This window comes from Grampus griseus (genome assembly GCF_964374135.1).
Source record: "Grampus griseus genome assembly, chromosome: 1".
Taxonomy (NCBI): Eukaryota; Metazoa; Chordata; class Mammalia; order Artiodactyla; family Delphinidae; genus Grampus; species Grampus griseus.
Window position 1 is genome coordinate 104,601,031 of NC_139017.1, and position 14,825 is coordinate 104,615,855.

The window sequence follows — 14,825 nt, forward strand, 5'->3', positions numbered from 1 at the left end:
CTACGAGGCCACCATCACCCTGATATCAAAACCAGACAAGGATGTCACAAAGAAAGAAAACTACAGGCCAATATCACTGATAAACATAGATGCAAAAATCCTCAACAAAATACTAGCAAACAGAATCCAACAGCACATTAAGAGGATCATACACCATGATCAAGTGGGGTTTATTCCAGGAATGCAAGGATTCTTCAATATACGCAAATCAATCAATGTGATACAACATATTAACAAACTGAAGGAGAAGAACCATATGGTTACCTCAATAGATGCAGAGAAAGCTTTCGACAAAATTCAACACCCATTTATGATAAAAACCCTGCAGAAAGTAGGCATAGAGGGAACTTTCCTCAACATAATAAATGCCATATGTGACAAACCCACAGCCAACATCATCCTCAATGGTGAAAAACTGAAAGCATTTCCACTAAGATCAGGAAGAAGACAAGGTTGCCCACTCTCACCACTCTTATTCAACATAGTTTTGGAAGTTTTAGCCACCACAGCAATTAGAGAAGAAAAGGAAATAAAAGGAATCCAAATCGGAAAACAAGAAGTAAAGCTGTCACTGTTTGCAGATGACATGATACTATACATAGAGAATCCTAAAGATGCTACCAGAAAACTACTAGAGCTAATCAATGAATTTGGTAAAGTAGCAGGATACAAAATTAATGCACAGACATCTCTGGCATTCCTATACACTAATGATGAAAAATCTGAAAGTGAAATCGAGAAAACACTCCCATTTACCATTGCAACAAAAAGAATAAAATATCTAGGAATAAACCTACCTAAGGAGACAAAAGACCTGTATGCAGAAAATTATAAGACACTGATGAAAGAAATTAAAGATGATACAAATAGATGGAGAGATATACCATGTTCTTGGATTGGAAGAATCAACATTGTGAAAATGACTCTACTACCCACAGCAATCTACAGATTCAATGCAATCCCTATGAAACTACCACTGGCATTTTTCACAGAACTAGAACAAAAACTTTCACAATTTGTATGGAAACACAAAAGACCCCGAATAGCCAAAGCAATCTTGAGAACGAAAAACGGAGCTGGAGGAATCAGGCTCCCTGACCTCAGACTATACTACAAAGCTACAGTAATCAAGACAGTATGGTACTGGCACAAAAACAGAAAGATAGATCAATGGAACAGGATAGAAAGCCCAGAGATAAACACACACATATGGTCACCTTATCTTTGATAAAGGAGGCAGGAATGTACAGTGGAGAAAGGACAGCCTCTTCAATAAGTGGTGCTGGGAAAACTGGACAGCTACATGTAAAAGTATGAGATTAGATCACTCCCTAACACCATACACAAAAATAAACTCAAAATGGATTAAAGACCTAAATGTAAGGCCAGAAACTATCAAACTCTTAGAGGAAAACATATGCAGAACACTCTATGACATAAATCACAGCAAGATCTTCTTTGACCCACCTCCTAGAGAAATGGAAATAAAAATAAACAAATGGGACCTAATGAAACTTAAAAGCTTTTGCACAGCAAAGGAAACCATAAACAAGACCAAAAGACAACCCTCAGAATGGGAGAAAGATTTGCAAATGAAGCAACTGACAAAGGATTAATTTCCAAAATTTATAGGCAGCTCATGCAGCTCAATAACAAAAAACCAAACAACCCAATCCAAAAAGGGGCAGAAGACCTAAATAGACATTTCTCCAAAGAAGATATACAGTCTGCCAACAAACACATGAAAGAATGCTCAACATCATTAATCATTAGAGAAATGCAAATTAAAACTACAATGAGATATCATCTCACACCAGTCAGAATGGCCATCATCAAAAGATCTAGAAACAACAAATGGTGGAGAGGGTGTGGAGAAAAGGGAACACTCTTGCACTGCTGGTGGGAATGTGAATTGGTACAGCCACTATGGAGAACAGTATGGAGGTTCCTTAAAAAACTACAAATTGAACTACCATATGACCCAGCAATCCCACTACTGGGCATATACCCTGAGAAAACCATAATTCAAAAAGAGTCATGTACCGAAATGTTCATTGCAGCTCTATTTACAATAGCCTGGAGATGGAAACAACCTAAGTGACCATCATCGGATGAATGGATAAAGAAGATGTGGCACATATATACAATGGAATATTAGTCAGCCATAAAAAGAAATGAAACTGAGCTATTTGTAATGAGGTGGATGGACCTAGAGTCTGTCATAGAGAGTGAAGTAAGTCAGAAAAAGAAAGACAAATACCGTATGCTAACACATATATATGGAATTTAAGGGAAAAAAAATGTCCTGAAGAACCTAGGGGTAAGACAGGAATAAAGACACAGACCTACCAGAAAATGGACTTGAGGATATGGGGAGGGGGAAGGGTAAGCTGTAACAAAGGGAGAGAGTGGCATGGACATATATACACTACCAAACTAAAATAGATAGCTAGTGGGAAGCAGCCGCATAGCACAGGGAGATCAGCTCGGTGCTTTGTGACCACCTAGAGGGGTGGGATAGCGAGGGTGGGAGGGAGGGAGTCGCAAGAGGGAAGAGATGTGGGAACATATGTATATGTATAACTGATTCACTTTGTTATAAAGCAGAAACTAACACACCATCGTAAAGCAATTATACTCCAATAAAGATGTAAAAAAAAAAAAAAAAAAAAGGTCATTCATGGTATTCATCTTCCTCTATCAACCAGAAAAACAAACAAACAAAAAAAACACCACCACCAGCATCTAATCCTCACTGACAAAAGCCCAGCTGGGCCCTCAATGATACAGGACTATTACTTGTCCTAAATCAGTGAGCTCCTTTACCCAAGTTAACTGTGAGCTCACTTTCGACTGTCTTCTCAAGGTCCCCTCGCTCTCAGCAGAATTCATTTGCTCCTACCTCATGGAGAAAACCCAAGCCATCAGGAAGGAACCTTCTCAACTTCCTCGCAGCCTCCACTTGCGTACTCATCCACAGTCGCAAGTGTCTTTCCCTCCTCCTCTCCTGTCTCAAAGGAATGAACGTCCCTATTCCCTCCCGAGACAAGCCTACACTCCAGACCCTGGCCACCCTATCTTTTCTGGAACCTTACTCCCTTAGTTATTCTCTCTTCTACCTTCAGTCACTTCCCCTCCACTACTCTCAACTAAAATATAAGCTCTAGGTACCATGATACACAAAAAATATTCCTCCATGGACAAATGTGTACACATACACACACACACACACTCCACTCAGTGCCCCTGCTTCTCAACTCCTATTCTATTCATCCATGACAACCTAGATTTAGACTTCAGAACACTCTACCAACTAAACAGCTAATCACCAAATTCATCTCCCATTTTTAATCTTTACCTGAACTTCCTGTGGCCTTGGACACACCTGACAGTTTTCCCTATGTAACACCTGGGCGATTTGGCAAGTTGCTTCCCTGAGCTTTAGATAGTTTATCTGTAAAGGACAATAACAATAATTATTTCAGGGGGTATTGTAAAAATTCTCTGACATAATATACGGAAACAACACCCAAAACCCTGGTGCTTAATATTATCATCTGTATTTGTGGATTTCCCTGGTCCTCTTTCTCTCTCCCCTTCTTCTGTCTGTTGTCGTCGGTCCTTGGGCCATCCCTGGGAATTTCAACTATCTGCATGGCTGGAACCACCAGTTCCAGTCCCTCCACAATACACGTCTCCAACCCTGACTTCTCTCCTGGGGTCTGGGTCTCCCAAGATCAGCTGAGTGCCCACAGGCACCCCAACTTTACTTCAAACTGAACTCACTATTGTCTCTCCAAACTTGCTCCTCTGCTGTTTTCCATCCCGATGAATGACACCCTCAGACAGTGAATCTTCCCAACGAGAAACATCAAGAGTCACCTTTCTTCTTCTTCCCTCTTACTCCCCTCCCACTTTCCACCAGATCAGCAAACAATTCTTTCTCCTAAGTGATTCTCAAATCCATCCTCTCCTCTCCTTTCCCGCCATCATCACCTTAGGTCTGGTCCTCATTATGTCTACCTTGATTATTTCAACAGCCACTGGGCTTCTCCCTGCTTTCTTTTCACATACCTTAAGACAGTGACTTAAGCATTTATTTCACCTTTGATGATTCCGCAATGCTGCCAGGAAAAAGTCGACACTTCCAGAAATAGCAATGTACGACCCTAGACAAGACTGGACCAAGAATCTGAACCAAGATGCACCTCCTGCTCTCCTCGCTTCTGCACCACGACCCCTCTGCTCCAGTCCCACATACTTGGTGCTCCTTACCGGGCTCTGAACCTGGGCTGTTTCTTCTTCCTTTTTTTTTTTTTCCTGTTCAGCCTGATAAATAATCCTATCCCTCCAATATTTAGCACTAAAATCACCTCCGGCATGAATTCTTTCCTCACAAACAAGAAAGAACAAAGCACTCCCTCCTTTGTGCCCCACTCTCTATTATTATTTATTACAAGGTACTGCTGTAAAGTGTTCCACATTCTAAGTTCCAGTTAATGATTTGTGTGTCTATCTTCTAAGGTCAGGCACTGTGTCATACTCACATTGTATCTTCAGAATTTAGCACAATGACTGGTGTACAGCAGATAGGAGGAGGAGAGATAAGGGAACTAAGATTTAATAGTTTGGAACTCAGCAAATGTCTGTTGAATGAATGAAGTAGTATAGCTGTCAATTACATTAGAATAATTGAAGAAGAGAGGAGCTGGTAAGACACGTGGACCTGACAGCTGGTGAGATGATCACAGAGGAACCTGAATGAGAAATGGAAAATGTCCACACTGATGAAGTCGTCTCCTGAAGATGTGAGGTCGGTCAGGTCAGAGGCTGGGGCAGTTGTCATTAAATGCAGGTGAATAGCTCCTATTTAAAGCACAATAGGAGAACAATTCCAACAGCCCAAGGACATTGGTCTTATAAGCAGGTTTTGGACTCTAGAACATTCTACATTATCATTTTATCAGACTTTATGCAAGCTTAGTACCTTTCAGTAGTCCCTCTACTATATCCATAAAGCACCTTAAGAACGGCAGACAAAAAAGACGTGTAAATGCCTGCTTATCAAATAAAGCAACCTAGCATTTGGTGTGACATACAATGGAGACTGGAGAGAGAACGATACCCCCAAGCTGGGAACAGAGTGAAGCAAAGTAAAACTTGGAGAAAACCCGAGCTGAAACTGGCAGTGTTTTCCCAATAAAAAACATCTATAATTAACAGGCTTTCAAGAGTATTCGGCCATATATTACGGCATCACACCTCATAAAACATTCATTCAAAAGCCATATCAGGAATGCATATCCCAGCTCTATGAGCACGCGCAGATCACTGAAGAAGAGAGGACTTTGAAGTGAAACACCCACTGCCCTACATAGATGACCAAGCATGAAAGGGAGCCGTGATTGCTAAAAAAAAGAAATAATAATAAAATCGAGAAGAAAGTGTAATGTCAGGAATGTTAGGGTTATGTTAAATTATGCTACTAAATAAATAATATTCCTGAAGGAGTAAACACATTTCTCGAAAATACATTTGCAGATGTAAAGGGCTAGCACATACAAATAAGGGCAAGACAGCCACCCAAAATAATCTCAAATAGTTTTGAACTTTTAAATTTATATCAGTCATGATAATAAGATCAAGTCATGTAAGTGTACGGGTAAGATAAGGCATATTTCAAAGCCCTAGTAACTTAAAAAAGTGAATCAACGACCCAGGAACACACAAATAAGCCATGTGAACAAAACAGAGATCTCAGAAGGAGATCTGCATAAATGTACACTTATATGCTAGAGGTGGCACCAAAAATCTGTGGAGAAAGAGTGGATTATTTGGTAAATAGTGTTGAAGAATCTGGCTCACAAGATGAACAGTTTTTAAAAAATAAAAATGAATTTACACCTCGTATCTTAAACTTCGAATCGTTTAAAAGCCCAAGAGTAAACCTATAAAGCTAAGAAAGTGAAGAGAGACTATAATATGAGCCTAGAATAGGGAAGCGTTTCTTAAATGACTCAAAATGCACAGCCCACAATAATGTTAAAAACTGGTGGGTTCAACTACATTAAAATTAAAGATTTTGTTGTTGTTGTTACTGAAAGGCACCACACACAAACTTATCAGACAAGTGACACACTGGGAGAAAGTATCCACCATATCCACAGCTAACAAGGCATTAACTTCTAGAATATACAAGGAAATCCACATGAATTCTTTCAAGGAACTTTTTACAAGAAAAGGGGAAGAGACCCAATTCACAGAAACGGGAAATTAAGTACGTGAAGAGACGCTCAACCTCACTTATAAATCAAAACAAGGCAAAATTCAACCATGAGCCACAATGAACATCTAATGGATAGCAAAAATCAGGAAATTTGTTAATAAGAAAAGAAATCTTCGTGTAGAATTGGTGGAGATATAAAACTGACAACAATCTATGCAGTTCCTCGTAAAATCAGTATGCTATGCCCTAAGATCCAGCAATATTGCTTGTGGACGATACTGCCTCAAGAAACCCTTACCAGCAGATTCAATACACTCATGACTATAAGTATACGTTCCTTGGCGGGGAAAAGAGCATACATACTGCATGGAAGCCAAAAATACTTATAAAAATGTTGACCCTTTCATGTCCCTATTCCTAAAGTCGGCATGTTCTGTATGATTTTAACTGAACCTCTGCTGAAAAGGTAGGTAAGACTAAACAAAATGTTCTCGTTTCTCTTCACAGGTGAGGTTAAGGACCGAGAAAGAAGCAGATGCGACGACAGAAATGTTTGAGCCTGGGGACTGACAAACCTGGATCCGAGGCCAGGCCTCAGCTTGTCCATGTGACCTGGATAAACTCCAATCTCCACTTGCCTCAGTTTCTTTACCTATACAAGAGGGATATTACCCATGCTGCACAACACCCGGAAGACTACGGATAATCCATATAAAGCATTCAATAAATAGAAAGTGATTTTTTTTTTTAACCAGAAAAAAGAGCATCATGCACTAACCCTAACAGATTTTGGTGCCCTGCCTAATCTGCCTTCAACAGAACACCAAAACCTCAGCAATGGGCATGGAAATCAGAGAGACAGATTCAATATGAACCTATATGCCAGCTTTTTCCACTACAAAACAGGGTAAATAATCTCTCTCCTTCTATACACTTACTGAAAACTGTAAAAGTTAAGATTGGGAAGGCTCTTTTAGCTTCTGCGAAATGAATGTAAGGCTGCAGATGGTGGCAGTTATGACAGTGGTGACCCTGGGACTGGTGTCGGAGTCTTGACTCGACAAACATAATAAGGAAGCACCGTAGGCAGAATGTCGGGAGAATGCTCTTAGAAGAACTCCAGTTATCCGTGACTGAGTAACTACAGGACCTCAAAGCTGACCATGAAAACAATTAACCCAGAAACAAGATCAGATCCAAAGTCAGAACTTTACACATTACCTATTTAATGTACAATGAAGACGAAAAATTCCACTTGGGAATCTTTATAACCTGACGGCTAACATAACGTACATCACCATTTCTGCATCTGCAGCCTGGAGCAGTTGTTTTACTTCAGTCCTGAGTCCCAACCTGTGGACTTCAGGATCCTGGCAGAAGTCGGTAGACTGAACCCCTGTCCCACTCATACATGTACTACTATTTTACAAAGACGGGAAGATGCTGTGGTGATTCTTTATAATATATATCCAGTTAGGTAATATTAAAGAGTGACTTTGTCACTAAATATTACCAATCATCAGAAATGAGAAGTAAAACTCTGAACAAGTCAAAATCTTTGAAATCCTTTAGTAGTATAGTTTCCTGATTTTTGTAAGGGTTGAGAGCCACTGCTTTAAAGTTCACAATTTCCAACTGAAGATAGTTTTTATTTTATAACAGACATGAAGGAAAAGAGAGAGGGTTGTGAAAAACTGAAAATCCTAATGCACGTTTATCTCCATTCCTAGTCCTCTCTTGGCCATAAACTTCTCCTTGGCATTTCACATCAAAGCCAGCTACCCTTTCATTCTTAGTTCACAAGCCACTGCAATTGTTTAGAACAGACAGAAGTGGCAGTGCATTGTGTATTAAGAAAATATGCATATATCATTCCATTCCTTACTTATAGAAGAAAAGATCACTCAGGGGCTTCCCTGGTGGCGCAGTGGTTGAGAGTCCGCCTGCAGATGCAGGGGACACGGGTTCGTGTCCCAGGTCCGGGAGGATCCCATGTGCCGCGGAGCAGCTGGGCCCGTGAGCCGTGGCCGCTGGGCCTGCGCGTCCGGGGCCCGCGCTCCGCAACGGGAGAGGCCACAACAGTGAGAGGCCCGCGTACCGTAAAAAAAAAAAAAAAATCACTCAGTTTATCTCCCTTTCCTCCCCCCTCCCTCTCTCCCACCTTCTCCCCCTTCTCCTGATGCTTTGACACAATTCTACAAGGTGGAAGTTATAGATCACTACAGATACTTCAATGGTTGAAGACAAAATAAATATTTTATCCAGCATATCCCACTGAAAATATACTCTAAATTTTAATTTATATTCTTCTCGGTGTAACATAAAAATCCTAGCTAAAGAGAGCCTCAACATGAAATGTTGCAAAAATAAGAAAAATAAACTTATTTCCATCTGGGGAGTATTAAAAAACTATTTAATATATAAAGTGTATATGGATTTGCCCATGTCTTTTATAATATAAGCTTTTCAGTAAGTTATCCTGAACTGGGGTGAGGAAGTTGGGGGGCTATGTACAGTGGTCATACAGTATGTAGGGTAGTGGAGTATGAAGAGAGCTATATACATCATTTATTAATTTTTTAATTTATTATTTCTTTTCTGGGATGTAAACTATGTCCTAGGGGTAAACCAGAAATGTTGTTTTTTACTCTAAGAAGTTAAAATATGCTAATATGACCTTTCAAAAAGATACTGTTCACTAAGACCTGACATAAAATATGTGTAAATTAAAATATGCCATTAGAATGTTGGCAGCAGAAAACAAATCACAACGATGCAAACACAGCTAAATCTAGTAACTAACACAGAGGAAGTGTAAATTTCAAACATGGAAACAACAACAATAAAACCCCCTAATAGCTCTGGGTAGAGAGGAATGGGAAAAGATCTGGAGATTTAGGTGAAGTTAATCTCCAGTCAGTGTTTATCAGCTCTCTTTTAGAAAAGCAAAAGGCCATCTGAATCAGCGTTGCCATCTCTTCCTTAAGCGGCCACTTTCCAGATCACAAGAGAGCCAAGCACTATAAAGCAGAAGACTCTTGTTCAAGTCCCAGCACGTCCATTTACTAGTATGACCACTGACAAGTCACATTTTATCAGCCTCAGTTTCCTCGCTCCATCAAATAGAATAAATCAATCCTATTCCAGACTGTTAAACAGAGTAATAAATTATACAGGAGATATAGAAAATGCGCAATGAGGATCTAAAGGCCATTTATTATGATTCCTGGGTTATTATTTAATTAGTATCAAATTCCACTAGGGTGGGAATAAATCCTGTTCCTAAATAGGGGACAAGTTTGGGAGGTCACAAAGGCTGTTCTATTTTATCTTGAAACAGAATGACAGATGTTGAGGAAAGTCCTCAGGTGAATTGATGAATCAGAGGGCCAGGAGTATACCTGGGTATAAAAATAGAGGCAAAATACTATGGTTGTACAGGTCTTTCAAGAGTCTCTCTTAATGACTTGTTTTCACTTTTAATCTCATCATGTATTTGGCAAGAAGAGGCATAAACACAAGCTTCTCACAATTAAATTCAAACTTAAGAAGTCCACATCTATCTAGAAAAAGATAAAATTAATTGCTCAGCGCTCATAGTGTATCTTGGCTACTTAATGCTAACACAATGATGCCAATTACTGATAATATCACAATGCTCAAAGCACCTGCATTTTAAAAGAGATTAAAGTTCTGAAGGCTACTGGAATAATGGGATCTTATAATTTAAATTACCTCCATGCTGCCAATAAGAAAAAGAAAGGGAGGGAGGGGAAAGTACAAATGTACCAGGCTGAGTAACTACAAAAGATTTTCCTCTCAAAGCAAAATTAATTATGTAGTAAATAATATTTCACTACAAAAAACATCAGCATTAGAGTGGTATAGTCGGCATAGGACATCACAAATTTAAATTCTACAACCAACCCTGCTTCCCGAGAAAGCTTGACCACCCAATAAGGTGAAGGGGCTAAGTGCACATAGTACTGTGATTTTGCACTTTCCCTCCCTGCTACAGAAAGAGGCTCTTCTTTGCAGAATCTCACTTTCCTCCCCTCTAGTCATTTGTATGGATCCCTTCTTCCAAAAGAAAGAGAAAGAAGATACTACTGGCTTTAACTTCATTCAAACATTTAAATTGAGGCTACAATCTTCCCATCAAACTGCCTCTCACCTCTTCTCAACCATCATACCTCCTTTAGTGTCCCTCCACAAGACTGGAGTTCAACCAGGTAGACAAATAAAGGTGGGGAAACAAGACCGGGCTTTCACTGGGGGAAAAGTCCGTCTGATTTAGTCCGCAGAGGAGCTGCCAGGGAAATGAAGAAGCAAAAACTCTGCGCATAAAACCAACCTTTCCTCTAGCATTTTGTTCTCCACCTATGCACTTCTGAGATGGAGTAAGACAAGCAATGTGAAACTGTAACCTACCCAGTGAATTTGAGAAAAGTCGTTCTCAATTTTACTCTGATGAAAAATGGCATTTAATGAATAAAGATGTCAGGCTTCTACCTTTAAAAGTACCTCTGTCTCAGCAAGAGAGGCTGGCTAAGAATCCCCAACTGGAATTAACAAGCCAGACATCAGACTAAACATCTCAGAACTAGCTGCCCCTCATTCCCGGTCACTACCTTTGCAGTGTGTGTCTGCATCACGAACTCCCTCCGTTCCTGACAGCCTGCTCTTCCAAAATGGAAAGCAAAGAGCCTGGACTCCTCTGTTTCACCGGCTGAAGAGCTGGTGAGATTTCTTAGCCCGGACACCAAGCCTCTTGCTCCCCTTTCCACCTTACAAATCACCCTCAACTCATCCTCTTTCTCCCCCAGGTCCCCACCCCTCCCACTCACATTACTCTTAATAACACCCAAGCCACCCATTTCTGTAGATAACCCCTGGCCTGGAGAACAAAGTGAAGAACAAAGAGCCGCTGCTTCAGGCGGCAGCAGGAGGAGAGGCGAGGGTGGAGAGGGCAGCTGAGGACTGGGAAGCCTCCCGGGCACAAGCAGCCCAGCCTGGAAAGCTCCTGCCTAGGGTGGGTGAGGAAGCGGGGCAGGTCCCGTGGGCGCCGCGTGCTGCCACGCGCCTTATCGCCGGGGTCCAACACACCCGGGTAGCAAAGCCACGGAGTTTGGAGAGATCCTCCTGGACAGAAAGCAGCCAGGAGGGCGCAACCTAGAAAAGGCACGGCGAGTGAGGCTGCAGCGCGGGAGCTGCAGATCCGCTGAGTGACTGAGTGACAGCCCAGCGCCCGGCCCGCGGGCTCGCAACCCAGCCCCGCACCTGGACCAGGCGGCCACCCTGCTCCCTCAGGGCGCTCTCCTCTCCGGGGACTGGCTTCCGGCGGGCTCCGCGAGCTGGAACCGGCGCGACTTCACTCTTCCATCCTGGGACCCGGCGGCACGTTACAGACAGCCCTGCACTTCCTGTTTGAAACACAGGGGAGAGAAAGACCCAGAGAGATCCGAGTGCCGGCCAAGCGGAGGGAGGGACGCAGGCCGGCGAGGAGGGCGGACGAGGGGGCTGCGGGTTGCATAACCACCGCCGCCCGCCTCGCACGGTCCGCGGCACCCAGCGCTCTCCCGGAGGGCGACCCGCCACCCCGGCGGCCCGCGAGGTGGCTGCCCGCGGCCCGGCCTCCCCCTGCCGGCGGCCTCGCCTGCGGCGCACTGGCAGCCCTTCCGTTTCCAGCCCCCGCCTGGGTTTCCCCCTCCCCGCGCGGACCTAAGTCAACTACAAGCTGTCCGCCTGCCTCAGTGTTCCTCCTTTCCTCTCCTCTCCGCCCCCGGAAAAAAAAAAAAAATCGGCCGGAGGGGAAGGTATAAAGACAAGCTGAGCCTTTCCAGGGGAGAGGAAGCTGGATTTACGCACAATTTTAAACTTAGCCACATCCCAGTATATCCACTACAGCTCAGCTGCCGAAAGAGCTTCTGGATGGGAAATTACTTCTCTTGTGCCTGGCTGACTCAAAAGGGAGAGCGTTCATGCAGCAGCCACGAACTGCCAAAAAAAATAAAAAAGTATTCCGGGCTCCTAGGCTGTCTACTGGGATCCTTACCGGCACAGAGCCCTAATATTTACATAAACCAATTCCACACAAAAGATCATCATATAGTGCATTCTTCCAGAAAACAATTAAGTATTTCTCTGGGCGTATGAATCACAGAGCAGTTCCAAAGTTCTGCGTTTGTCCATTTTGTCACCCTCTGACTTGGGTGAACTTCGGGGTAGTGTTTAAAAGATAGTAAACAGGTGGTTTAAGAATCTGCCACAGGCAGAGTGTACCAGCTCCAGGAGTCCGCTTATGCGTTCAGTGCCCAGTTTCTGGGCTTCCAGGTGTGGACAGATTCACCGGTACCCTGCGTGCCCTTGCACACGAATCTGTCAGGTTGCAAGGCACCTACAGCACTGTCTCTGATAAACAGCTCCTTTTATCATCAAGGTGATAGCTTAAATAAAAGTTATTCCTGTTTCAAAACTCAACATGGAGAACAGAATATAAAGGATGATTATTCTACATAAAAACTTAAATTTTGACTGAAAGAAAGAAACTGATGGACATTAAGCTCCTGCTAAGCGTCAGCATCTCATTTTAATCTCCCTTTAGTCTTAATATTTCCCAACAGATCTGCAAAAGTCCTATTCTCATATTCCCAATTGAGGAAGCAGGGTCAGAGAAGTTAAGTAACTGTCCTGATGTCTTAGCTAGAAAGTGGTCAAATGGAGAATTGAATAAGAGTTCTTTCCTAAGTGTAAAATCTGGGCCATTTCCTCTAAGCTCTGCTTATTGTCAAAACAATAGTGAATTCTCAGAGAAAAATCAAGCCCATCGACCATCTGTGATCCATTCCTTCATCTCCAAACGAGCCTGCAATTCCATGCTATCACTCTGTTGCACTAGCTAGGCTCCTTACCCACCTGAATAATATGTACCTTGATTACTTGAGCAGAGGACACCGTGCTCTTTCCCATTATCTACCACTGGCTCTGTCCGCCTTTTCAGAATTACTCGGTGGCAAAAGTTCAAAAGGTTCTAGGATAGCCACTCATATGCCAAGGTACCAAGTCTATCCAGTTCAGAACCTAATCTGCTGACTAATGTTTGTTCCCTGAATTCTCTTCCAACTGGGCCCTTTCAAGAGGAAGGCAAACAAACAAACAAAAACCACACCACACAAAACAAAACATGCATGGACTCCACTCTTAGTGAAACTTGAAATTCTCTCACTTTCCATCTCCTTCTGCTTTGGCACTTAGTTCGCACTCACCTGTCAACAGCATGCTGCCGTGAGCCTCCTGACAAGCCAAGAAACAGAGCATGTATTAAGAGGTGATTAAGAAGCTTGGCAATGAGACCCCAGATACTTGAGCGGAGAGTGAGGGAGAAAGTGAGTGCTTTTGTCTTGTCTGCTGATGAGCTATGTCTCACTCGCCCTTCCCCACCACCTCACTCAGCAGCACAGACTCTGGAGCTGTAGGGCGTGCAGGTGAAGGGCAAGGACAGTTCAAGTGTGCCGGTAGGGGCTGGGCAGGGGCAGATGCACTCCCGTCCTTCAGGTTCGCACAGTGGTATGCGGGCTTATTACTAAAAACCTCCTGAGGGATCTTAGCATGCTTTTAGGTCCAGGTCTGCCTCTGCTGCCATCATTTTCCTTCTCTCAGTCCCTGGCTTACCCTGGGCCTGTCCACTCTTCATTTCTTTTCACAAACCTAATGCTTCTTCCCAAAGCACTGCCATTGCTTTCCCACAAAGTACCTGGTGGGAGGGAGGGAGGAAGGAGGGCACTGAACTCAAAACTTCTCTCAATTCTCTCATTTAAAAAAAAAAGTCAATAATTACCATGTTTTGGATACAATTCTATTTTAAAATACCTTTTGGTATCCCTGCCTTCATTTCTGTTACTCATAAATCCAAGAGCCTAAAAGGAAAACCTCTAAAGAAAAATGAAATTCTTGAGACAAAGCAAAGGAAACATGCTTAAATTAAGCTGTCTGGATCCCAAAGTTCATAGTTTGGATAATACAACATCCTAAGACTGCATCCATTCCTGACAAGTATATAACCTAACAATCACAAGACCAAAGCATCATATCGTACTTTCTCACAGCTCAGCTATTCTCCTGCCCCTTCTGTGTTTCATGGAAAGTGTTTCTTCCTTGCCACCGATAGGCAGAAAAAAATATTAAAATAACAACCTCATAAAAAGAGAAAAAAAAGCTCCCAGGTAGGCACAACTGACTCCACAAAAAATAAAACTGATTTTGGAAGAATACTGGAGGTTAATTTTGCAAGTCTCCACTCCCTAAGTACCACAGTCCGTGGACCAAGACAGCAAAGTGTGAAAGCCATTTTAGAGGCTCCAAATTAAGTGACAAAAGATAGCTTTCCTGAGGACTAATGAGTGTGGAGAAAGAGATGATAAACTCATATCCCAAAACGATGCTCCTAATCTTTCTTCATCTTAAAAGAGAAAGACCTTACTTTGGTGATTAAAAATGTCTGCCACACGATTTGTCTGTGTGAGGAATCTTGGCCATTATTACAGCTGGATTTTCTGCAAACAAAAAAAGAAAAATGACAACAAGCCATCTGGTTACCTAA

At 42.4% G+C, this 14,825-nt stretch overlaps 1 protein-coding gene across 4 annotated transcripts in view; it reads right to left on the reverse strand.

Moving 5' to 3' along the window:
* LRRC8D (leucine rich repeat containing 8 VRAC subunit D) overlaps nucleotides 1-14,825 on the reverse strand; it is a 113,534-nt gene that overhangs the window by 81,065 nt on the left and 17,644 nt on the right. The window contains exon 1 of one of the 4 annotated variants that reach the window (XM_082659575.1): nucleotides 11,507-11,621. The exons of 2 other annotated variants lie outside the window; for them this stretch is intronic. The gene's annotated coding sequence lies outside the window, so the exon portion shown is untranslated. Of the gene's footprint in view, nucleotides 1-8,111; nucleotides 8,183-11,506; nucleotides 11,622-14,825 lie in introns of those variants that run through there. One more of the 4 variants, XM_082659574.1, reaches the window with a different exon arrangement.